The following is a 25,869-nucleotide window of genomic DNA, read 5'->3' on the forward strand; positions in this document are numbered from 1 at the left end:
GAATTAGATCAATAGGTTGGATGGTGGCTACAGCACAAGTGGTACAAGTCTCATACCGAAGCTGATGGAACACAGGTTAGAGTGCACAGCCGTGCCTACAGTGTAGCAGTGACAGCAGTGAAGAAAGTTGACTTCTCTGGCACCATTGTATCCTCAAGCAGCTGCCCAGCAGGGCTATTCTGAGTGCTTACAGGACCAGTGCAGGTCAGGATTATCAGAACAGAGACAGGTTTGCAAGGCACACATCTTACACCCCCACAACTCATTTTATCCTCATAACAACCTTGTGAAGTGGGATAGGCTGAGAGATTGTGGCCCTTTCCAGGTGGCCCTTTCCAGGCCTCCAGCTCTACATGCAAAGTTCAGAAGCTGGGTCAGCTGCTAACATGGTGGGGGGTAAGGAGTGGGTATGGTCTCATTCCCCTCTCTATGCATTTCCTCTATATGTGGAGGGAAGTTGTGAAAAGGGTTTTGGTATTGCAGTAAACACATGAACACAGAAGTCCAAAGACGCGGTGCACCAGCTGAATCCAGGAACATGCTGCCATCACAAAAGCTTGCTTCATCTGCCCCATTATCCTTCTGATGTTTTCCCTGCACTGAAAAAGTTACTATGACACCAGCCTTCCAAACGCTTAGACAATAAAATTCAGAATTCTGTGCATCTTTATTGATCAATGTTTATTGATGTTTCCCAAGGAAGACACACCATTAATGGGTGTGATTTGCTATTACTCAAAGAAAGTCCACTTGTTCCCACTACATACCATGGATCTACTGATCACATTCTGCCTTCATTGCATTTCAGTCTCATTTATTCCGTTTTCCTCCAAGTTGTTCAGAAGAGTATCCTTTTGTCTCAAGCTTGGATTTCTTCTTCTGTGCCTCAGCTAAAAAGTCAGCAACAGGTTTATCAGAATTGTCAATGCAAATATCAGAACTTTGCTCTGGGGGAATCTAAGGGATTCTCCGGTCTACTCTTGTTAGGCAAAACAGTGGTGCTGGAGAATGAGTTTGGCTTTGAAGTACGTGCTCATATTGCACTGACATCACGGTCCAAGCCAAGATAGAGTTAGGGTAAGGAGCTACCTGACTAATACCACCCAGCTCAGCAGTGCCTACATCATGCTGGCCACATGACCTGGACAGCTGTCTGTGCACAAATGCCAGCTCCCTCGGCCTGAAGAGAGATGAGCACTGGACTTAACGGTCTAGGGGTCCTTTACCTTTACCTTAATCTGAGTGGCAGCTGTTCCCCAGGGTTTCAAAGAGGGACATTCCCAGCCCTACCTGAATATGCTGGGGATTGAACCTGGGACCTTCGGCATGCTCGGCAGATGTTCTGCCACTGAGCTACAGTCCTTCCCCAGCCATTCAAGAGTCCTTTGGTTTCTCTTTCTTTCCATCCTCTCGCCATAATTAATCCAACCCCCCACCGAGAACACCTCCTCAAAATCCACCTTCTCCTTTGAGCCTTTTGCTCACTCCTCAGCCAAAACAGCCTCAGTACATGTAACTGCTTTGTGACTCCCACTGCTGAAATTAAGATTATAAGCTTCTCAAGGGCAGAACCTGCTTGCTGTTAATCTGAAAGGCACTTTGTACATTGACGGCATAATAATCACAACAGTTAGAACAGCAATAATATATAAAGGCCTAAGCTCTACCTCTGCTTTTGCCGATTGCAAAACCAATGCAATTTGTGATCTTGCCACCTTCTCTGCGGCTCTGGCTATTGCGTCAGACCTTGCGTCTTTTGCTGTTTCCGTCTTTGGCCCTGTACTGGCTTCTGATGCCTTCAGCTTGACTGCTGGTAATTTGGCCTTGGCTTCAGCTGTTTCTTCTGCTTCTCTTTGGGGTACATTTGTTCTTTCTTTCCCACGTGACATTTCTCAGCCTTTCCCCTTTGTTGCTGCTGTTCCTGCTTCCGTGTCTGCTCTTGATTGCTTTGCTGTGTAGCTATAAACACACACACACACACACACACACACTGCTTATCAGAATCTGAGAGTCCCAGACTGGCATTTGTCACTCTGAACCTCTGGCAAAATATGTCACCACCCCTAATTGTAAAGATTGCCAGGTAGAGGCATCCAAGAAGGCTTCCTAAAGTCCTTTGCCTGGGGGCTGGAAAAATCAACATTCCCTGATGGCATGTGGGACAGCTAAATCCCTTCCCTCTCATCACATCTGAGAAAACAACTGTGAACAAAGGTTCCTATGCCTCTGCCATGGAACAATGTATTCAGGATCCTGTGGGTTCATCAGCAATGGAATAGATATGCATTGCAGGTAATGCTTTAATACCACTGGCGCTGTGAAAACAGGATGCTGGACTGGATGGGCCTTTGGCCTGATCCAGCAGGCTCATCTCACGTTCTTATGGCAAATAAGATGTTTCTGGACTCCCAACTCCCACCAGCCCAATCAGCATGGCCAGTGGTGAGGGATTATGGGAGGTTTCAGCCTCTGGACACCAGGATAGGAAGGGCAGGGCAAGTCAATCTTCAAGTGACCATGGGTTATACCCAATGCTAGCCTCACTTTGACTAGATCCATGAAAAGGTCACACACACAACTAACTTAGGTTCATTCATTATAGTGGGTCTTCTTTGAGTAGACCTTAGTTGGATACAAACCCAAGTGCTATTTCCCCCCAAGTCCCTAGGCTGGCTTCCATCACACCTCAGAATCAATATCAAGTTAGCAATACATTGTTTTTTCACATCTGATCCCCTTGTATCTCCCTCCTCCACCTATTCTCACACCTTTGATTCTACTTGGACTTCTTTTGCTACTCCTTGGCTGTCTTTCTGTACAGGTCTCTTGTACAATGTTGCCAGCTGCCACTGCCAGCTGTTGTTTTTTAGGTTCGTGCTTTTGGATTGCTAAAACGCAGGCTACCCTCACTATGTCTATCAAGTAATGGTCTGAGGAAACCATCACCCTGGCTACATTTGAACACATTTCTTATGGACATCAGTTTTGTAGGGATAACTATTTGGACATTTGGAGGGCTTACATTAACTTATATGTTTAACAGAACACGGATGCACTGATGGTTGTTGTATCATTAATGTGAGCTGCTGTCATTGGTATTATTATTTTCTATCATTTCTTATTTCCTATTTATAATTCTTTTATTTTTCCTTCCCCTCTTTGTTAAATTTGCAAATAAAAAATTAAGTTAAAATGTTCTTAAATAAAAACCGACCGCAGTGCTGTCAAACTTCCAATGTGCATGCACTCTGAAAGCCTGCATGATGAACGGGGCTGGATACCCATGGCTCAGATGCACTCTAAAAGCAACACGGAGATTCTTGTTCTTTCTACATTATGAAACGGTGATGACATAAACAGTCAGCAAGGAGAACTACAGAAGAGAACTATGTCAATGCAAAGGGAGACACGCTGGAAGGAGGAAGAGATAGTGCTGGGTGCTTGTCATAGAAAAGTGAGGAGCAGAGCCACTGGGCAAGGCCAGAGAACAGCAGGAGAGAGAGGGGCAAAGTGGCTGGAGTATTTATATTCTGCAATTCCATGTATGCAGAATTTTGCAGGGGGGTTACTGTCTGGTATAGGAACTGGGTATCTGGGAAGGATAGGCTTCACTGTTTAACAGCAAGATGAGACAGTAAAACAAGCAGCCTTGTAGCCCCATCCTGGCAGATGAAAGCCACCGCTTTGCTGAAGCTAACTAGGTCCAGCTCAGGTCAGTGCCTGGATGAGTGACCACATAGGAACCACTTTGATGCAAATGGTTGCATGGCAGAGGAAAGGTAGGATATTAATGCCATGAAATAAATAAATGATGTGTTTAATTGTAAGTAAATCCCACTGGTTAGTATTAAATGATGTTTTATTCAGAGTAGACCACTGTAATTAATGGGTCCAACTTAGTCCGAGTAAAATCTAGCTGAATGCCACTCGCTGAGTTCAATGAAACATGCACCTCATGAGGGAGACATGGGATTTCAGCCTTTGGCCCCAGTCCAGGAAAAGTTATCTGTGACACAAGGCCCTTTCCTGGGCACCTTTTCTTGGGAATGGGTTCAGCTGAATTCCGTGATACTTGCTTACTCCCAATTACAAATACGTAGGTTTCAGCTGCAGAGCTTGTTGACACCAATGGCTTGAGCTGTTCACACAGAACCCAGTCCTGTGCACATTTATTCAAAAGTAAGCCCCACTGTATTCAAAGGGGCTTACTTCCACAAATCATAGTCTTCTGTCTATAGAACGCCCCCTATTTTGGGGGCCTCAAACTTTAGAAAATGGGGGGATTAAGCTTTGGGGGAGGATTATTTGGGGGGATGCCGAAAATCGCTCACCCGCCAGAACACAGCACACAACCGCTCACATCGCTTACAATCTTGGGCTCACGCTTCGTTCTGGCGGGTGAGCGATTTTCGGCATTCCCACCCCCCAACAATCAAGCAGCCAATCACTGCTTACAGTTTCGGGCTCGCGCCAAAAAACCATTCACCCGTCTCCCCTCAGCACTACTGGTGTATAAGACGACCCTAAATTTTGAACCTCATTTTTGGGTCAAAAAAGCTTGTCTTATATACGGAAAAATATGGATTGTGTGCAAAGAGCTGCAGCCTTCATCACAGCCAACTTTTGCTGTGTTGGGGAATTTATAGAGTGCATTTTTAAGTGTGCAAAGCATGCTGCATTATATAGGGCACCTCCATCAACCATACAACTCTGAAAGGAATGCTGATGATGAAGAAGATGAAGTAACAATAATAAAAAAATAACCTTCCCCTTTCCCTTGCAGCCCCTCTGCCCTGAATTCTAAGTATAAGGTGTAGCGATAGACACCAACTTGAGTTGGCTTTGAAAGAGGGTCAGGCATTGAAAGAGGGTCAGTAGATTGATGGCTACTAGCAGTAATGATTATATTCTACCTCTACTCTCAGAGGCAGCCTCTGATTGCCAGTTGCTGGGAACCACAAATGGGGAGAGGGCTGTTGCATTCTGGTCCCATGGCCAACAAGTTGGCCTCTATGAGAACAGGATGCTGGACTGAATGGCCCATCGACCTGATCCAGCAGAGTTCTTCTTATGTTGGGGAACTGTCCAGAGCAGACGGGTGACTACAGGTGCGGAAGGGAATCTCATAATGGATGTCGCCCTTATATCTCACTTTTTCCTGTACGGTACAGTTCAAGGAAGCTAACAAACAAGCCATAAGCGATAAGAAAATTATAGATTGCATGCAAGCAGTACATCAATTAAAAACACCAGAGTAAAAACTCCAGAAAAGCAGAAGGATTGCGTATCAGTTATGGCAAGGGTAAGGAAACACCCCAAAACCTTCCTGAGCCTAAGCCACCTCACAGGGGGTTGTGATGATAAGGGGGGTGGGCAGGAGAGGATTGTGGGCCACCATGAGTTCCTTGGAGGAAAGGTGGGATAGAAATGTAATAATAACATAAAAGTGGGAAATGTAAGTTCTTAATACTGCAGAGCCAACACAGAGGGCAAATATTTCAAGTGTTTCACACACAGTAACTCAAAAAATTGAGTAACAGCCTCGTAAGTGCATTAAAAATACAACACTGCAATATAAAGCTTTAGCATGGGGCGGGGGGGGAACCCATTAAAATAAAACTCAGCAAGTCTAAAAAAACATTTGCAGAGTTTCAGCCTATGGCTATTTGCTGTGGAAGAATCCTAACAATTGCGGTAGCCTTGACAGTGAAATCTAAGCATATCTATCTGTCTGTCTGTCTACCAACCTACCTGATTCAAAGCCCCTGCAATGTAAATAATTACACACACACACACACACACACACACACACACACACACACACACACTGTCCTGCAGAAAACAAAGGACAAGTTGCTCACTTTTGATGTGTAACTGCTGTTTAACGTTCTACCTGCCTATCTGGTTCATTAAATAGTAACCCTGTAGTTCTGCTGACAAGAACGTATTCTCTACCTCCGCTCCTCCACCCCCAGTGAGTTACCCTGAAGACTGGTCATGCTCAGTGACCAAGGAACAACGAGCTGCCTTTTCAGGCTGCAAAACTGCTGTCCTTTGGTAACACATGTACATTGGCAAGTCACTCATGCCTGCCTGAAGGCAGCCCTCGCAGCCCAGCCGCAGCCAGGCTTCCCTGCCTCTCCTGCCCCCACTTCAAGCACAATGTCTCTCAACAGGGAGAATATGAGCCCATTACAAGTCTGCTGTGTTGCTGCAACAAGCCTCGGAAAATGTCTATTTCTCTCTCTCTCACCTAGGCATGTGAACAAGGTTCCCGTCTTTTGAAATTGCTTATGAAATATCACATTAATTCGGCATTTGGTGCCCTCATCAAAGCAAGCATACATTGACTGAGACTCTGCAACCATGGGATTGCAATGTCCTGGGCAGTATTATTTTCAAAATATATATTTTTCTAAAACTCCCCCCCCCCCAATAAGAAATCCTGCTGCAGTAGTTTCACTTTCCATCCCCTTTTCAGATACACATATATCGTATGTTTGTAGTAAAATTTTATAAACCAAAATGTGTTATGGGCTACATGGCTGGAATTCGTGCTGCAAAACACACGTCAAAGTTCTTGAAAATATTTGCAAAAGCTTATGAAAGAGCATCAAAATTATGAAAGGGAAGCAACGTGCAAAGCGGGATCGGCGTAACACACACACACACACACACACACACACACACACACACACATTAAAACAGAGCAAAATGACCTCACAAATTACATCACTACACTCACTTGCACGCATGGTGGCCCAGGTGTGGACATACAGGAAAAAAGAGTGCTATATAAACAGACATCGCACCATGAGGAAGGAAAGTGTCTACTTGTAGTAAATTCATTGGTCTGGAAATCCTCAAAAGTAGTTCCTGTGCTTGGAAGATAGACCAATTGCCTGTTCTGGATAGGGTTGCATTCCCTCTAAAGGAGCATGTATGTAGTTTAGAGCTACCTGGACACATCTTTGTTGTTAGAGGTCCAAGAGACCTCTGTGGCTTGGAGTGCCTTTTACCAGCTTCGCCTGGTGTGCCAGCCACAGCTGTATCTCGAAAACCTGCCCACTATAGTCCATTCATTGGTAATGGGTTACTGCGATGTGCTCTATCTATGTAAGGCTGCAGATGGGGCAGATGGCTGACAGCACCCAACACCTCTGCTAAAACATCTGCACTGGCTACTCATATGAACAGGTTCAAGGTTCTTGTGTTAATATATAAATCCTTGAGTAAGTTTGGTCTAGGATACCTTGACGACCACCTGAGCCCTTATATCACTGCTCAGGCACCAAGATCATATGGAGGACCACTGTTCATTGTCCCCTGAATTTCAGAGGCCCAGCTGTCTTCAACTAGAAGCTGGGTATATAGTGTGCTTGTCTCATGCAGTGGGACATTCTTCCAGCAGAGATTTGGCCTTTGACTTTCAGGTACTTCTTGAAGGCCTTTTTGTGCCAAAATGTTTAAAATGTTCTTGAGTTGCCAGTGGTTTGCATGATTATTTTGTAACGTTTTTGTGGTGTTTTACATTTCATAGTACTTGATGTTTTCTATGAGTTGGCAGTGTGTAAATATATGTGTCAGGGCTGCCCGAGGTCCCAGCTCACAAAGGACCAACGCCAGTTCGTTGTTATATACAAAAGTCTTTATTGAAGTTCAGTTTCGATTTCAAAGTCATGGCATGCAGCTCTACGTCTCAACTCTAGACCGCCGTAGCTCCGTCTGAATCTCCTCCCCCCTGACACAAGTTTAAGACTCTAGCCTTGCTCCACCTCTTCCTTTGCTCTTTCCTCCTCTGGGTCCACCTGTCCGCTGGGGTCTGGCCCTTTCTAGACTCTTCTGACGCTGAGTCCCCTGAGTCTTCCCCCCGCCTCCGCCGGGCTTTAGGACCTGGTTCCCAATCTGGGTCCTCTGCTGTCCCGCGCGCCTGTACATTTGAACTTGGCGTGCGCGCCCAGCCGGCAACCTTTCTCCTGACCGTTACACTGCTCCTGTCACTGCCTCCCCCTTCGGGGGAGCTAGCTGGACCTGACTTCTCCTCCATTCCCTCACTCTGCGATAGAGGCGTGGCCAGCCCTGACTCATCTTCTCTCCCTACTGGAGGAGACGCTGGCCCTGATGCATGGGACTCTTCCCCCCCCCACTCCGCTCTGGTGGGGAAACTGGTCCTGATCTCCCGCTGCTGCTTTGGGAGTCCCTGCTGGCCCCTTGCTTCTGGTGTGTCCCCCCGGGACCCCCCTTGCCCTGGCCATCGGCGCCCCCCTCTGGGAATCTTCTGAATCGCTGGAGAAGCTCATGGAATCTCTCGGGTCACTGTCATACTCCCCTACGCTGCCCTCAGATTCTTCCCCTTCGCTCTCCGTTTCCTCTCTTCCCTGTGCCTCTGCTCCTGAGCCCCTGACAATATGCATAAATAAAATTTCCTGTGCAACCTTCATGCTCCTTCATGTTGCTTCAGGTTTCAGTGGAATGATTGTCCAAAAAATGGGTGTGCAGGATAGCTCTCAGATCCTGGATGCTGGGTGATAGGGGAATCCATGTAACCCATGGATCTCTGTTGCAGCACATTCTATGTTCTCAGAGGCTTTAAAATGTTTCTCTGATAAATCGTGTATGTTGCTGCATCAAACAGTTGTGAGCCTTGGTCTTTGCTCATGCAAACTGTACGCTTGCTGAAATCAATGGGACCTAAAACTGCTTATTGTTGAATCATACCCATAGTCATTCAGCTCGGGTCATTAAGCAGCACCTCTGGGTATTCTCTAGAGAGAGAAAAAGTCTGGCCACTTACTGGAATATCACTCAATTGCTTCTCTGGACCTCTGCCTGATTATTATCACTTCAGAATAGCCTTAAGAAGTTCTCATACTTTTCAGAACCCTTGAAAAGCCAAGGTAATAATTGACAGCAAGGAGGGCAAACGTTCAATTCACAAGAAGCCCATAATAATAAGTGACCTTCTTTACATGAACACTTTTATTTATCTGCCAAGGACAACCATGAATTTTGCATGATTCTGTGCTTAGTGCAAAACATGGGCAAACGTGGGAAATCCAGTCTGGGATAAATGGAGAAAGAACTGGACACAGATAAGGGAGGTGCGGGTTCAAATCCCCAGGAAATTCCCTGGGTGACCTTGGGTGGTTCTAAGTAATGGCAGAGTGCTTCAGACCTAGGGGCCAGATGCAATTCTCCAGATATCTCTATCTGGCCTTTGAGACTATCCCCCAGGCCAAGCCCCCGTCTCCAGTCCACACCCCTCATTGGCATTGCTTCACACCCTCCTTGAGGGTTTTTGCCTGATAGGTCTCCTTGAAATCAGATAATGCGTCTTGCTTGCTTGGGTGGCAGATAGGGAAAAAGGAATGAGTGTATGTAGAAACTAGCCTGCTGTAAAAAAGGTAACATTTATATTACTTGCTCTATAATTTTGCCACTTATGGAAAAGTGGGATTAAAATTTGTGGAAGGAAGGAAGCGTAAGAATATCTCTTATTCCATTGGATTTCCTTCTCCAGGGTAAAATCATCATCAACATCAACTGCTCTTGGCTGGGATTAAAATAATGTGACGTTTCCTTCTTGCATTCCCTGCACTGCTCATGGTTCTGGTGCCAAATTCAGCCAACAGGAAAGATTTAATCCATGAAAATTCATTAGACACAGTGCAGGCAAATGATCAGAGAGCAACAAATGAAACACACAACCAAGTCCAGCAAACAAAAACATGGGAGAAATCTCTGAAACAATTGTCTGCTCAATGCTCTTCTCCCTTCTTTTAACTAAAATATATTAGGTCATCCACTGCTTTCTTCTTAAAAAATCCCCCGACCCAGTCATACTGAGGAGGAGACACCACAGATAATCTTCGTCAGCAGCACATAGTACCCATATCCCATCTCCATCTATCTGCTAAATGCTATTACTGTATCTGATGCTATATTCTTTCAGTCTTTCTTCATTCACACTCCAAGCTGTCCCACTTGTCTTGGTGGGCGGTGTTACATAACAATTTTGCTTCCTCAACTTCCAAAATGAAAATTATTTTTAAAATAAAACTATAGCTACAAGAAATTAGTGTGAACATATCTGCTTCAATTCTACCCTCCCCTCCAATGGATAGAGTGTTGGGTTTTGGATTTTGGAGACCTGAGTTCAAATCCTATCCCTGCCATAGGCTTGGGAACAATAGCGATCTACCTCATAGGATTGTTTTGAATGAGGAATAATAAATAAAAAAGGTTTGTAAAGCGCTGTCATGCTGTAAGTGCAAAAGAAGTGATAATATTAATAAAGCCTGTGGTTTATAATGTCCCAGTGTCAAGCTTAAATCCCACCTTCTTCCCACCCCGCCACCCCTCTCAAAACAGTGAAGAGGAGCACAAAGAATCAAATTGTAGATTATCTTCAGGTTATTACTGGGCTGTGAGCTTTCTTGTCAGACTACCAGCAGAGGCAAAAGCTTTCTGAATCAGGCCCTTATCATTTAAACCATATTACAATTCAACATGAAAAATGACTCGCTCCAGATTGCATAGAATAAAGCATCTTGAGATGCAATAGAAGCACCCAATTTTCAATAAAGATATTAAACCTAAGCCTCAGAAAAAAGGAGGGGGGAATAATTACATCATTTTTTGCTTTGAGTTTTAATGTTAAATGTGTCAATTTATAAAGCTAGGTGAACATCCACAATTCATAAGCAGACTGCAGCTAATTAGATCCCCTTTGATCCTTTATTTTTGCCCGGGAGCTTATTTAACAACTTTTCACAAAACCCAAGGTTTTGATGCACCCACAAATGGACTGGTAGAGAGCTCAGCAGGGAGTGATTCCCCCCCCCCACACACACACAGACACACTCCCGCAGCTCTCCTGAAGTAGGTGCCCATCTTTTCTGAAAGCATATGGTACTATTAATGATGAGGATACTGCCTAGATGTGAATCATTCCTATTTAAGATATTTGGATGGAAGGCTGTATAGAATGGCAAAGCATTCTAATTATTTGTGATAGGAATGATATTTGTCTCCTCCCTATGAATGCAACCCTTTAGAAAGAGAACCTCTTCTCTTTTTTTAAAAAAAAGGGGGTGTAGCAAAAGAAGTGATAACTGATTCTGGGCCAGTTTACACAACCTATATTTAAGGTTTCAGACATGGGCTGCATAGGCAAGTCGCCTTTTACCAGGTAAGACTATTTGCTGATCCAGGCCAGTATGGTCTACTCTACTCTGACTGGCAGCAACTCTCAGGCAGAGGATATCTTTCCCTTCACAGCTAAAGAAGCCAGGGATCGAAACTGAGACCTTCTGTATGTAAAGCAGCAACAGACTTCAGTCTTTTTCAGACTCGAGACCCACCATACAGCACACACTCATTTCATTTCTTCATTTTTAATTGGTTGCATCTACCCAGGGATGGGGAACCTATTTCAGCCTGAGGCTTAGAACTTGCCCAGCCTTCCAGGGGCCTCGTTCTAATGCTGAGTGAGGCAATGTGGGCAGGCAAAAATACCCCCCTTTCCCTTCCAAAAATGAAAGTGTGTGTGTGTGTGTGTGTGTGTGTGTGTGTGTGTGTGTGTATGCCCATTGCCACAAACACAAGTTAAGTTATTATTTGTACAAGTTATCAGGTTCAACTTCCATGCCTGGAGCATACACAAATCTTCACGATGTTCTGATGAAGGTGAAAGCTAGTAAAAATCACCTGACCAAAATGTTGGGCAGTAAATTGGGAGAAAGCCCACCAATGGGGAGAGAGCCTGGGGCAGCACAAGGCAGGTCACCAAAATAGGAAAACTGGCACTTAGCCCAGAGAGGAGAAGAGGTGTAAACTGTATTTACTCTTGGGTACCTTATCAGACAGGGACACGGGTGGCGCTGTGGGTTAAACCACAGAGCCTAGGACTTGCAGATCAGAAGGTCAGCAGTTCAAATCCCCGTGACGGGGTGAGCTCCCGTTGCTCAGTACCTGCTCCTGCCAACCTAGCAGTTCAAAAGCACGTCAAAGTGCAAGTAGATAAATAGGTACCGCTCCGGCGGGAAGGTAAACGGCGTTTCCGTGCGCTGCTCTGGTTTGCCAGAAGCGACTAAGTCATGCTGGCCACATGACCCGGATGCTGTATGCCGGCTCCCTCGGCCAATAAAGCGAGATAAGCGCCGCAACCCCAGAGTCGGTCATGACTGGACCTAATGGTCAGGGGTCCCTTTACCTTATCAGACAGATTTCATTAAAAGCCAGGGAGTGGGGGCGGGACTTGTGGGTGGTTAGGCAGGGGTCTCTGCACACTGCCTTGATTTCCTCATTGAACTTGACGGGCCTTACTTCTATTCTGAGCGGGAGTGTTAGGGGTTTGTGCTGCCGAGGGGGTTTGATCTATCCATGGAGAAACGCTACCCTTGAGCAAAGCCTGTTTAGGCACAGGTCAAAGACACACATGCTGAGGCTACTGACGTTTGCTAGATGTTAAGTGCTCCCTGCTGCTCTGATTGTACTTAGGGTACTTATGTAGCCTCCCACGTCCGCCACTGTTGTTTTTTCAACGATGGTAGGAGGAAACCTTGGCAAACAACAGCAAGGTTAAAGCTTAGCTCGACAGCAGTGTCCCATCATCTTGTGCAATTCTTCCTTTCTTTCTTTTTTGGTCTCCTTTGATGTTTTCAATTAAGCTATTGGTTGCGGGCAGCCCCTTTTAGCTCTGGAGGCTGCAGAGCATGTGTCCTCATAGCAAAGAATGTAGGCAGAGGAAAGTGAGCTGGAGCTGCCGGTAGCAATGCCACTTTGAAAGACTCAGGGGCCCGGTCAGAAGTGGAGCCGATGCTGAGGAACCTGGGATGTGGGATGAGAGCTCCCCTCAGCACCTCATTACTCACAGCCTGCTGAGAGTCACTCCTCACCAGTGTGTCCAGCTGCAACGTCATAGGAGGGAATGTGGATGGGAGGAAACTGAAGAGGCGAGGGAAACAGCGAATGCGTTGTGCCCCAGAAGTAAATCCCACTGAATTCAATCAGACCTACTTCCTAGTAAGCATGCACAAGATGGCAGCAGTGGTAAAGGGGGCAATGGCAGGTGGGCCCTTAATGAAATTGCTAAGCCTCACACTATGAATCTCCCCCTCTATTTAAGCTAACCCCCAGTCCCTCCTGCAGCCTTCTAAAAACAGTATCTAAGGAGGGTGAAGAGGGAGTACGATGGAGGTATATAAAATGATGCACAGTATGGAGAAAGTGGATAGGGAGAAGAAGGTTTTCTCTGTCTCATAATACTAGAACTTGGGGACATCCAATGGAGCGCAAACTTGGAAGATCCAGAAAGCACTTGTTCACCCAACACATAGTTAAACTATAGGATTCAAGATGGAGTGATGGCCACCAACTTGGATGGGTTTAAATGAAGAGGATTAGACAAATTCACAGAGGATGGAGCTACCAAGAGTTACTAGCTATAATGGCCAGAGGCATAACTAGGCTCTCTTGCACCCTTGGAAGAAGTATTGGCACCCTCATCTCTTGCGCCCTTGGCAAGGAGCTGCATCGCCCTTTCCCCATCCCTTGCACCCTTGGAAAGGAGATGTTGGCCACCCAGAGCAGCGGAGGAGCAGCCCGGGGAGTGTGCGGATGAGTGGGTGGGTGGGCTCCTAGTCACTCTGAGCCAGAGTGGAGATATGCAACTTTTGTGCCTCCTGGGCTTGTGCCCTTGGCAGGAGCCAGCCTGGCCAACCCCCAGGTACGCCCTTCATAACAGCTATGTTCTACCTGTACTGCTGAAGGCAGTGTGCCTCTGAACACTGGTTGCTGGGGAGCACTTGTAAAGTGGGGCGAGTGCTGTTCAGGTTGTGCTTGGGGGCTTCCCATGGGCATCTAGTTGGTCATGGTGAGAACAGGATCCAGCATGACTCTGCTTATATTCTTATGGGTGGCAAAAAAAGGTAATGGTGGTGGGTACTCTTTGCCTGTAATTCAAGCAGCCAAAGGCAGGGGTCCTAGGTGTACTGTATACATAAACTTGTCGTACAACAACCCTGTAAGGGTAAACCAATATCAATACTGCAGATGAGGATGAGATGCTAAGGCCACCTAGTGAGAGCAGAGCAGAGGAACAATTCAAACCAGGTGGCTTATTACTTAATACATTGTTAAGAGGTTTACTCTACACCCATTTGCTAGGATAATGACTATGTTTCCAAGACATAATAAAATTATTATTATTATTCTACGCAACTCTTAGAAGATATCTGAAGGCAGCCCTGTTTTTAATGTTTGACGTTTTACTAAGTTTTTATATGTGTTGTAAGCTGCCCAAAGTGGCTGGGGAAACTCAGCCAGATGGGTGGGGTATTATTATTATTACAACACAATTCTTAAATCATAAGTAGAGATCTAAGCCTTTCATTATCCTGTTCCTATAGATTTTTACACATCTCTTGTTCACAAACTGTGTCAGCCTTCTAGCATGAAGAACTTTGAAAACTGAACACCTTACTCAAAGTTCTAAAACACAGCATCTTTCATTTTTGAAATTATGATTTGTCAGTCCCAGTTCCATATCTAAATTGCACCAGCTTCTGTGAAACATTTGTCCCAATGGCCTTCCTTACCTTTGCTCAGATGGTCTCCTGGCCAGTTATTTTTTCTTGTTTAATCTTCTTCCTTCTCTCCTCCTCCTCAACGTTAAACCATTCCTCACTGGAACTGAAGGGGGGGGTGGGGAGAGAAATGAGTAAGCAAAAAAAAAAAAAAAAAAAGGAAAGGAAAGGAAAGGCATTAGGAGGAGGTTCTAAGAGATTTTTTGCCTCTTTTATCCAGTGCTTTAGATCACAATATTAATTATTTAGAAGAAACCACTTGTCCTTTGCCTGATAACAAATGTAATGTATTAACAAAATCAATACTGTGTATCAGTGGCGTACTGCTTTGTATTTTACAGTATCACTCTGCTACCCTTGGGGCAGCAGGATACAAGTGATATTAACCTTGCCTCCTTGTGATTATATGGATTCTCCTTCCAGACACTGCTGAAAAAAATCACAAAGCAATTTGTGACAGAAGTAAAAGGCTTAGTAACATTCCCAACATTTTCCTCCATAGTGAAGTATCCATGAAGAACACAGAGGATTTAAAACAACCATGAAGATTTTGCATTGAAATGTAGCCAGATGTCCCAGCCACAAAATCTTGCTTTTACCGCAGCACTTGGAAGAAACTTAAGTCACTTTTGCCTGGTATAGAGTAACTTTATTATTATTTTATTTAAAAGCCTTGTGAAAAACAGTTCTCTAAAGTACCAATTTTAACATATAGCAAAACCAAAACTAGGCTTGTAAAAACCACCTGCATATTACAGTGAGCAACAAGAGTTAGGCAGTGATGGTGGTACATTTTTCCAGTCATCCAAGTGGGTCTCTCCATAACCTGCTATGTGTCTGTGGGAGATGCATCTATGCTCTCCTGATTGGGTGCATATTATAAAACTATGCCATGGACCACATTTGTCCTCTGGTCACTTTCAGCTGATATGTCATTTTTTCAGCCAAAGCAAATGGCCAGACCTGTTCATACCAGGAACCTCACCATTGCAAGTCTTGTAGTCAGCAGGAAAAGCACATCCTCATCTGGACTTTTAATAATACTGTAAAAGTAAAACTACAGCTGCCTGACTTGCTATATCTCCCACTCCAGATGTTTTGCACCATAAGACACGGCCACAACATTTGAAAGAGCATCCTCCCGCACTAAACACTAAACTCCGACTCTGAGGTTCTGTGTTTTGTTTTATTCAAATGATCTTCCAGCATCTGTAACTCTGGCCAAATAAAGGCAACACTGCCTTGGAAATTGTGGGGAGGCGAGTATGGAAGAAAGGGGATATATAAATTTTATAAACAAAGCAACAGCATAATAGAAAGCACCTGCTGCATGTTCTACGTGACATCCTGTTTCCGCTTAAAATTTTATCTGCACCCATTTCTGATGTGAGGAAGTCAGTCCCCATTGAAACCGTTGCAGGGTTGATTAATTGTGGTTTCACGTAGCACACCCAGCGAGTGGCCAGTGTTAAAGGCAGAGGAGCTTATAGGCCGATGCATATTTATATTTATTACATTGTGGGACCAGGCATGCTTTTACACAATAGACATAGCACTTGGTACTCTTTGTCCATTGCATCCCATCTTCAAATCTTGCACAGTGTCGGGAGCTTTACTCTTCATGCTGGCATAGCCTCCCATTGCATTCTAGCATTTCCTGCAATTGGGAACATGGACTGTTGTTTCTTGTGACGAGGGAGCACCAAAGATGCAGGGAATTTGTAAAAAAATTGACACCCCACAAGAGAATGTCCTACTATCCCTCCAGAGCAGATCTGGAGGCAGGACATGCTTGGGGGAGAGGGGGGGCGCAGTTCCACTGCGCTCACAGAAGTTGTTCTGTGAATGCAGTGATACAACCCTTAGGTCAGACTGCCCTTCAAATCGAGGATGCCTTCAAACAGGGCGCTGTCCTCTGTAAAGCGGGACACATGGCCACCTTATTGCTTGCCTCTATCTCTGAGTTCAGCAGGAGAGGGCGCAGCTTATGGACAGGCTTCACTCATTTCACTACTTGTTTGCTTAGAGAGGGTGAACAGGCAGGCAGCAACAGGAAAGAACAAAGTGGAGGAAGAGGAGTAGAGGGAACCAGGGGCTCCAAATATTGGCAGTGGATCCCCGACTGTGGCCTGGGACTCAACAGCAGGTGCGCCACGATGCTGATGCCTGGTGCTGACTCTGGCAGTGAAGACAAATGCATGTTTCTAGAGAAATCTCGGTTAAGATCAACCTCCCCTTATGCTTTCTGCTTTCCCTTGGCCAGTCTTCCTTTCAGTTACAGAGGCAGGGGAAAACATCAGTGACTCATAAACGTCCGTCAGAAAGATAATCCAATAAAGTAAATTGGACAACAATAATGGCAGCCGCACAAGCACTTTGTCTCTGGCTCTTCAGTGTCTGTTGAGGAATGGGCTGGAGTGAGAAAGGGTGTCCGTCTGCTTCAGTTCAAAGAAGGTAGAGCACCTAACCTGAAGCTGAAATTTGCAGCCGCAGAGATGGGGACATCAAATGCCGAAGCAATCTGCATGTCCTAGGCAAATCTCCAAGTAAACACTGTGCCATTTAAAGCACTCACCAGGGACACACAGGCGCTCTGGCACACGGCCACTCAGCAAAATGAGGCGGAACAATTAACAGTGTGTGCTCCTGGTTGTACAGCTCTTGACACCCAAATACCTGGAAGCACTTAAGTGCGAAATCCACCTCATTGCCCCTCTTGGGGAAAGACAAGCTTCTTCTGCCAATTTTTCTGATTGGGAAGTAGAGTATCAGCCCTACAACTGGGGCCGAAACACCAGATTTGGGTGGACTCGGGCCAGAGAGAAAAGAAAAATTCCCCTTGACAGTCTCAGTGAGTTAATTTTGTTATCATATTTGTGTTGCTGCCATATATGGGGTTGGGAAGAAATTGTCCCTAACTCAGAGTGTCATGTAAGTACAGTTTTTCTCCCTCCTCTGCACCATGAGTGGCTCTAGCCTGAGTCACTGAGATCTCAGTGGGCAGTCTTAAAAGGCCATCAGTCTTAGTATACAAGCATCTGTATACTGTTAGGGGAACAGTACTAGCCTTTCTTACTGTTCCCTTTGTTGTAAGGCTTACAGTAATATCAGAAGTTTGTAGGGAAAGATGTAAGGCTATTTAAAGTGGTAGGTATCACTAACAACAGCAAGGGTTTTAAGCAATGAGGACTTTTCATCGCTTCTGCTACTTATGGACTAACTCTGTTTTGTTGCAAGCAGCACCTGTAGCAGACACCTGTGTTGCAATTTATTGAATTTTGATTACTGTACCTCTGATTTTCATTTTGCTTTGACTATATTTGAACTGTATGCAGGCTGTTTTGGGGGCAGAGCCCAAATAGCTAAAACGCAGCATATGAAAAAACTTTAACTAAGAGAGCTACAGGAATGGATCCTTAGCAAGAGACTTTTGGTATCATTTTTTCCCTAACTTACTAGATTTTCCAGGGAACAGGTAAATGGTTGGCATTTTGAGGCCAACAATGTAATGTGGATACTGAAAGCCAGTGTTACGCAGTGGTCAGAGTGTTGGATTAGGACCAACCAGGGAGACCAGGTTCAAATCCCCCCTCAGCCATGAAGCTCATCTGGTTGACCTCTGCGTAAATCCAGGATGCTGGACTGAATGGGCCATTTGTCTGATCTGGCAGGCTCTTCTCATGGCCTTGGGCCAGCCACTGTCTCTCGGCTTAACCTACTTCATAGGGTTGTTGTGGGGTTTAAGTGAGGAGAGGGAGAATCATATACACCACCTTGAGCTCCTTGGAGAAAAGGTCAAATATAAATGCAATAAATAAATGGAAAGCTTGTGTGGATGAGCAGCACTGATCTCACAATATGCACCTGTCTGGAAGTACCCTACCAAATATATATAATATAAATCCACCAGAACTCGAGAACCTGCATTTACCCACTTTCCTTACACACCAAGCTAAAGGAAAGGCAACACACCTGAAAAGAGCAATCACTGGTAATCTACCTGAAGGGTGTGCATTGTTTTTCAAGGGTGCCCATTGTCTTTGCAAGAGACTCTTCCTGACAGATACCTTTGTCAAGGGGAATCGGAGAGGGTGGGGTGGGGTGGGAAGAGGAACAACTAAGCGAAGGCACAGGCTTGGACTGCAGCCGCAGTATCCCTCTTGCTCAGCCAATGCAGCCAAAGTGGTTAGCTCTGGGATGGCTTGGGACTTCATGGCTGCCATAATAACCATGGGGCTGTCCCAACATGTCATCAGCTTGACAAATGCTATATAGCTGTGCAAAATGAGGTTTCTGTGCCTTCGACCAAAAGCAATGTTATCTTGCCTCTTCATCTCAGAAAGCAAGTAGCTTGCTTCCATGGATCCTTCTAATTTATATCCTGAAAAGCAACACCAAACTGAACCAAATGAACTGCTCCAAGCAACCAATGACACATACACACATACACAGCCCACCCTCCCTGGTTATATTTTTGCACTTCTAGACGGAGAATAAAAAGGAGGAGGAAAGCAAACAAGTCATGGAGGGATTTTCTGTTTCTCTAGTCAAACACGGTAGGAGAGCGGTTCAAAAGAGGCTAATTAAATTCCAAAATCCCTGAGCAAATTCATTAATAATGATTTTGAAATAAGCAGTTAACCAAGGAAGCTTTCAAGGTGGGGAATGATTGATATGGGGGGAAAGAGAGGGTGGGTGGGAGAGAGAGAGAGAAGTGGGGAGTAAGGAGAGGAAATCTCCATAATATGTGGGACAAAATACACAAGAGACTTTCCCTGGATCTGCCTGTGAGCTGTGCCTATGCAAGAGCCTGTAAAGATGGGGATCACACACAAAATGCCAGAATCAACACAGCCTAGAAGAGACAACATCAACCACTATCCTAAAAAGCAAAAACTGAATCCAAGATTTGACACCAATCTAAATGGCCATGCTAAGGTCTTACGCAGCTATAATGTTTTCATTAACCATGGTTAATCTAGCTATTGAAACCATGGTTAAGTATTTGTTACAAGTATGAAACTACAGTTTAAGTGGATGGGAAAATGATGGTTTGTATCCACCATGTATGGATAAGCGGTACATTTGCACTGAGGTTAGGTCACTTATCTGCTGGAAAGCTGCTGAAGAAGGACTTGTTGATGTCTCCCAATATACACTCTCGGAGAGCAAAGTTCAAAAGATCACACTAAGTTGTGCTTTAGTAGTACCTATATATGTTATATCTGCATGCAACGCTGAATAAACTGTGAGCAACTTGTGACCTGTAGCTCTCAGACTAATTTCCTGGGGGTGGGGTGGGGGACAAGGAGGTGAAAAGGATTTTTTTAAAAAGTTACTTTTGAAGCCAGGTGTCCTGGTTTCTTAGGTTTTTGTATACATAATTTTTCTCTCTCCATTACTACAAAAAAAATTTAGGATAGAGGAGTGAAATCTAAAAAGAGAAGGCAGGCAGGGGTGGGGGTTGCCAGTTTGATTGGCCGTGACTAGCTACAATTAAAACTATAATTTATTGTCCTGGACTATGAGTATAATTTCAATGCAGAGAATTAAGGTTTTTCTGCTGAGATGGAAATAAAGATTAATTTTTAATTTCCTTTCTCATTGCACATTTAAGAGCAATAGACTCCACAGAAAACTACAGGTCAAAATAGTTTTATGGGAGGGATGACAGTGTTCTGTTGGCGAATAATTTAATGCTCCTGCTGCCTTTTTAATATTTGACTGCAGCTCCCTCATGTGAGACGGAGGAAGTGGATGCTCTGTGCGAGAGTGGGTGCAATGCAGCAGCTAGGTCAACCTGACTTTGACAAGAGAGAGAGAGAGAGAGAGAGAGAGAGAGAGAGAGAGAGAGAGAGAGAGAGAGAGATTCATTCTTCAGCACCTAGGCAAGTGCTAATACTCCGTCATGGTGGAACTTAGTGGAGGCTAGACCACTGGGGTCTCAGCCTGCCCACATCAGCCACCTGCCCCACCTGCCTGCCCTCTATCTTACAACCAGTCCAGAGGGTGGCACAGCCTGTCAGCTTCCTCCTCCTTAAGTCTTAAGAGTGCCCCCAGACAGTCGCCATTTTCCAGGAAGGATTCAAGCACATACTAGAACCTTAGGCTTAGGCAGTTAAAGTGGATTTTCCGGCTGGATGAAAAGCTCTCTGCCTTAGATGCTTAATTTGCACTGTTCTTGAAACTATTTTTAGATGTTTTTATGGTATCTGTATCAGCAATGTCACAAACTCATGTTCTTAGGTTCCGCACTGATCTGGCTAAAACAGAATAAGAGGAAGATTCCTGCATGACGCACAGTATTTTGCTAGACCCCTCACTGCCCCGAAAAAAGTCTGTGTAAGTGTTTGAGGCAGGGAACCAGTAATGCAAGGCACATTAAAGCAGGCACTAATTGTTTCTGCTCCTCTGAACCCGAGGTGGTGGGCTTCTCTGGAAGGGAGGATTTTTATACAGATTCAGAAAGGGTTACGGCAGAGCCTTTAAAAGACTGTTTTCGAGATCACTGGCTTCAGTCTCTGGTAACCAACCACAAGGTTTAAGCATTGCCTGAGTGCAAAGCATGGCGTGGATCTCCGGAAATGGCGTTTAGATGTTTGTCTTATCTAAACGAGCTCAGGGCTGAGTAAACTGCTCAGAAGAGAGTGAGTAACCCTGACAAAGCAACCACCTTCTTATCACAGCCTCGAAGAGAACTGAACAGAATCAGGCATCAGAGACTTATCTTCCATATGATGTTAAAAAAAACAACCCAGGCCTGTCATACTGATTAGCGCCAACTAATTATTTCTGAGGCCCCCCTCTGCATCATTTTTCCGAGTACGCAGCTCAAACCGGCCACATCCTGAGCTATTTGGGCACAGTGTCATTTGCCCAATGGTATTGTTTTGTACGTCTGGGAAAGCACACAACCAATCTTGGAAAAATTACTTTGCAACAACTGGAACAAGTAACAGGTTCTGGAACATTTGCTGAATTTCTGGATCACTCTGACTTCTGGTTTCAATGCAATGAACAAATCAGCTAGTGCTCTCTGGGCCAATCCCCAATCTATATGACTCCGTCTATATATTATAATCATCAACTTTTTATTTTATTTTATTTTTATTATTCATTTCATTTCTATACTACTTTATATTTTTAAGAAAAAAAAACTCAAAGTGTTTAGCAACACATTAAAACACCAAATAAAACAATCCAGAATGAAACATAATTGTCTATCCTGAATTGCGTGCACTTCAAGCGTTTCACACATTAGGCTTAAACTGATTTTGTGCCCAACTCCTCCTATTTATGCCAATGCCACCTATCTGTGCATAAGGGGGGGGGGGGAGCGCAGGCATTTGCGATGCAAATGAGCATTCTGACCCGTGAAAGGTTTCTATTTTCCTTGCAAAGCCAACTGAAGCAAGATCCCTCACAAACGCTCATGTGCAAAACTGGCCCTTTGGTGTGCTGAGATGCTCCAGACCTTAGGTGCACAGCCAGTCCTACAAAGCAAGGATACAAAACTCCTTCAAGCAAGCACTGGATATCATCCATTGCAGGTCAATGCCTCATGAAAGTCTCACCTCCTAAATCATAGGTGGCTAACCTGTTAGGCTCCAGCTCCTATCAACCCCAGCCAATATGGTCTATGGCCTGGTAGGATGGGACTTGGAACTCAACAACAGGTTGGCCGCCTCTGTCCTAATGCTTCTGTTGCACTAAGTGGATAAGAAACTAGGGACAACTTTGCCAGGTCAGATGTCCATCAAGCCCAGCATCCCACTTCCCATAGTAGGGATACTATCGGGAAGTCTTTGAGCAGAGCATGAAGGTAATAAATAGCTGTCCTTCACTGTTGTTCCCCACCTTCCCACCTGCAATGGGAATTCAGTATCACGCTGCCTCTGTTCATGGAGATTCCATATAGCCGTCATGGTCATCGCCAGACCTATCTTCTGCAAATTTCCCTAACCATCTAGTGACCACCATCACACCTTGTGGTCGTGAACTCCACACATTAGTATTGGGTTGTGTGAAGAGCTCAACTCTTCAGACCACCCTGAATATTCTGCCACTTAAGTTTCTCGAGGAGCTGTTTGTCACTGAAAAGCTATAGCCTGCTCCAGCAGACTTCTAGTGCAAAAATAAGCAGAAACCCTCGCATCGCAACAGGTCACTCTGGCCTGATTCACACACATAACAGAATGCAGCACAATGGTATAACCCCAATAGAGCTGGTGCTTGCTGTATTTCATTTGGCTTAAGGAGATAAGTGCTTTACTAATTAGAGGGTACCATAGTTATGCGCTGTGCACTGATTAGAAATAAGTTCTATCCTACCCTGGAGAACCTGCAGTCCAAATTCTGACATATCTTGATAAGGGATGTTAAAGCCCTTCTAGAAGAGAAGATGGACATGGCAATGTGATCTCACGGTCATTCTCCTAAATCTTGCACGTTTTATTTATTTATTTTTTCTTATTAAGAGTCCTACTCCTCAGGACCTTCTCTAAGAGCTAAGCAACATGATCCACAGAATCACATGGTGCAACTCTTGCTATGGTGTGCTAGTTCAGGCTATACTGGTGTATGATTAGGTTTGACTGCTCCCCATCCCCACCCCGACACATATACATTTTCTGGCTTTAGAAACCAAGCACACCCAGGAATAAGAAAGGTTATGGCTTAGCTCAGGCACTGTACAACCTGTGATCCATCCATTCTTCCTGAGAGTCCTCCAGTTTGGCCTTGACAACCCACCACCACCTGGTTTGCATGCAGCAGAACCAGGGGGTTTGATGAGCCCACTGGCAGGCTTTTGATTTAGATACCCATTATGGTCAGCTTGGTTTAACATCTCCAAATTATGACCCAAACGTCTTTGAATCACTTTCGGGAAGTTTTACTAAGAAGTGCTAACTCTTTTAAAAAAAAAAATCTATCTTGTTAAACCAGCAATACAATACAACCAGGTTGTCTTAACCAGCTAAACAAAATAGTACATTAGCTTTGGAAGCTGATTTTTCCAGCAACCACATCTTCATTTGGAGTCTTGCATGCCATCTTTGGAACCCAAACACCCACCCTATCCTTTAGATATTAAATTATAAACAATTATTTTGAGGTCCAAATATTCCGTGCTTGTGCTTCAAGCCACAATTCACAACCTGCAGGTTTGGATCCTTACATTCACATATGAAATAACATGGGAAAGGGTAGGCAATGTTAAATCCAAATCAGCTCAGTGTTACTTCCTGGCTGTCCAACCCTCTCTCTCATCTTCCACTTTGCTTCTTTTCTGAAGTACCTTTTGGACTGGTCAGCATCTCTTATGTCCACATCCAGCATTGTGGAGCTCCTCCAATATATGCTGCCAGGATATAATATTATACCATAAAGGGAATCTTTGCACCTTGTTCAAATAGCTCTTGTCATTTGCATATTAAAATCTTCCCTTCTAAGAATGTAAATAATAATTGAGAAGGCGAAAAAGAAGAAGGCAGGTTGGGTGGAGGGGAGGTTGTGTTGAGAGGGAAAGAGAAATGAAAATTTTGTTTGCAAAAATTCTGGACTGAATTAACAACAGATGATGTTTACACAGAAGCTTAGCCAAAGGAGCTGTGCACAGCTCAGCACCTTCAGCACACAAACTTCCCAATGATCAAGCAGCTCCTCTGCATTGTTAAAAGTGCCTGTAGGACAAGAATCAGAGAGAGGGGCCCACAGCCAGCAAATAAATTCTTAATACTGGAGCCCATTTTCCACTTGGAATGCTTGGCAGTCGACAGAGGCTGCTATGGGTCACAAAACTCCTACCAACTCACATCCATAAGAGTTTTATTTTGATCAGATGAGACTGCAGGAGCATAAAGGGCAAGTGTCTGGCCTTTGTGAGCTGGTCAGATATTTGCCTCTTGAGGAGAATTCAAGCAGAACTTGCCCAAGTGGTCATTTCAAGGCCACATAACTTTATGTGGCAAGCCGCCAGTTCAGACCCTCCAAGTGTCCCTATTTTCCAAGGACAGTCCCAAATTTACAGAAGCCGTCTCGGTTTCAGCTTTGATACTGGAATGTCCTGCTTTTCCTTAAGATGCCCCTATTTTCATCGGGAGAAATGTTGGAGGCTATGCCAGCTAAGAACCAGAAAAGAGCCACCAAGTAGTGAACTCTATGGTTGGCCTGCTAAGGGAAGTTATCCTCATGATACACAGTATTTTCAACCATGAATGTTGTTGGCCCTGCATAACAACACCAGAGCTGTGTGGCACGAGAAGGAATCAGGGTGGGGGGGCAGAATGCAAAATGTTAATGTGGGAACAAGGCTCTATGTGGAACTTTAATTTGGGGTTGGGACAGAGAATTTTGCACAGATTGGAACTTCTCACTGAAAGGAGAGCAAAGACAGGTTTCATAGGAGAGTACTTTGCTTTTAAATATGTATTTTTCCCCCTTCCAATACAGCAGAGCAACAAGGTGGGGAAACCCAGCTCAGATATGAAAGATAAATTCTTTAAAAAAACAGCAACAGACATCCACAAAAGATATGGGTGGGGAAAGAAAACAGAGATCTGATTAAAGCTCATGAATCAGCACGGCACCAGAAGACACTATCTCTAAACTGGAGGCCCTTTCCTTTCCCCTGCATCGTTTTCTCCCCGTTTCTAAAGCAACAACACCCCCTTTCCCCTCCAACTCTACCCACCCTCATGCCCAGTCCAGATTGAGGTTGATAATGGGGAGCACTTACACTTAGGGTTTGCAGGATGAAGGCCTCAGTTCATTTGATTAGAAAAACTGTTGCTTCATCACTTTTGGGCTCAAGGCTCTTCCCCGTTTCTTTGTCAGTTTTCTTCACTTGCCTATTTCTGGTTTGGGGTGGAGGGTTCCCTTGGTTCTTGCCGTTTGTGGAAGCAGGTAAATTAGAACTGAAAAGGTTCCTTGAGATAAGAGGGCAGAGAGCTTATCAAGTTTGATGTTTGGCCTGCCAAGTACACTTCTAGAACATTCTTGCCACTGGCTTTATGACATCAGTGGGTGGCTCCACCCAACTGAATTTGTAGCTTGCCCTTACAAAAAAAATCTTCTTATAATTAACCCCCTTCTCCTTAAGCAATGCTCTTCTCAGAACACACCTGCTGAAATTAATGAAGCTTAAGTTAGATACATCTGTTAACTTCACTGGGCCTACTTTGTATAGGACTAGTACAGTGGTGCCTCGCAAGACGAAATTAAACCATTCCGCGAGTCTCTTCGTCTTGCGGTTTTTTCGTCTTGCGAAGCACGGCTATTA

General features: G+C 44.7%; 1 long non-coding RNA gene across 1 annotated transcript; it reads right to left on the reverse strand.

The window, feature by feature from the left end:
* Window positions 1–666: 666 nt before the first annotated feature.
* On the reverse strand, window positions 667–25,590 carry LOC309335789. The gene is made up of 4 exons (XR_014153723.1): window positions 25,327–25,590; window positions 14,601–14,694; window positions 1,668–1,959; window positions 667–890 (listed from the first exon to the last, which is right to left on the reverse strand). It is a non-coding gene; the product is annotated as an uncharacterized lncRNA (long non-coding RNA).
* Window positions 25,591–25,869: the final 279 nt, after the last annotated feature.

Source organism: Podarcis erhardii, assembly GCF_964252035.2.
Source record: "Podarcis erhardii genome assembly, chromosome: 2".
NCBI classification, from domain to species: domain Eukaryota; kingdom Metazoa; phylum Chordata; class Lepidosauria; order Squamata; family Lacertidae; genus Podarcis; species Podarcis erhardii.